Raw genomic sequence first — 1,289 nt, 5'->3', positions numbered from 1 at the left:
CAGCCAGCCAGCCAGCTAACCAGTCAGTCAATCAGTCAGCCAGCCAGCCACCCAGTCGATCAGCCAGCCAGCCAGCTAACCAGTCAGTCAATCAGCCAGCCAGCCAGCCAGCCAGCTAGCCAGCTAACCAGTCAGTCAATCAGTCAGCCAGCCAGCCAGCCAGTCAATCAGCCAGCCAGCCAGCTAACCAGTCAGTCAATCAGTCAGCCAGCCAGCCACCCAGTCGATCAGCCAGCCAGCCAGCTAACCAGTCAATTAGTCAGTCAGTCAGTCAGTCCGTCAATCAATCAATCAATCAATCAATCTCTCTCTCTCTCTCTCTCACACACACACACACACACACACACACACACACACACACACACACACACACACACACACACACAGGCCGTTATACACACCCCCTTCCTCTCTTCCCCCTTCCCCCTACCCCCCCAAACATCCATAAAGAAAACGGGCACCAGGTTACTCCATATTCCATCATAAAAAACGGAATAGGAAAAGAAAAAAAGGGGGAACTAAAAAAAATGAAGGATCTGGGCGTTTTTTTACCCTTCCGGGGCAAAAAAGGGTTATAAAGAGGGTTTTGTCATGCAGAAAGGGTTGGGCGAATAGGGGCGAGGCACGGGCGCGGCAGCCAATCAGCGGGCGCCACGTCAAAACAAGATGGCGGCGGTTAGTTTACATAATTATTAGTGTGTGAATATTTAATTTGCCGCGACTCCATTTTCTTTCTTGAGCTTCGTGTTGTTGTTGTTGTTGTTGTTGTTGTTGTTGTTGTTGTTGTTGTGGTGGTGGTGGTGGTGGTTGTGGTGTGTGTGTCTCCATCTCTCTCTCGTTCTATCTATTTATCTATCTATCTATCTATCTGTATATCTATTTATTTCTCTCTCTCTCTCTCTCTCTCTCTCTCTCTCTCTCTCTCTTTTTCCTTTTCCTTTCCTATAGTTAGTAACACAGTAGTAGTAGTAGTAGTAGTAGTAGTAGTAGTAGTAGTAGTAGTAGTAGTAGTAGTAGTAGTAGTAGTAGTAGGAGCAGTACACACACACACACACACACACACACACACACACACACACACACACACACACACACACACACACACACACACACACACACGGGGCTGTTAGGACGCCCATTCATCCATAGCACATGCCAATAAAGGCTTTAATAAATTCTACCCCCCTCCCCTTATCACCCCTCACCGCTCCCCTCCCCTCACCCCATCACCCTCACCTTTTCTTTTACTTCATCTCCCCCCTTCTTGTTTCTTCACCTCTTCCCTCCTC

This window comes from Portunus trituberculatus, chromosome 6 (assembly GCF_017591435.1).
Source record: "Portunus trituberculatus isolate SZX2019 chromosome 6, ASM1759143v1, whole genome shotgun sequence".
In the NCBI taxonomy this organism is placed as follows: domain Eukaryota; kingdom Metazoa; phylum Arthropoda; class Malacostraca; order Decapoda; family Portunidae; genus Portunus; species Portunus trituberculatus.
This window is presented reverse-complemented; position numbering follows the sequence as displayed.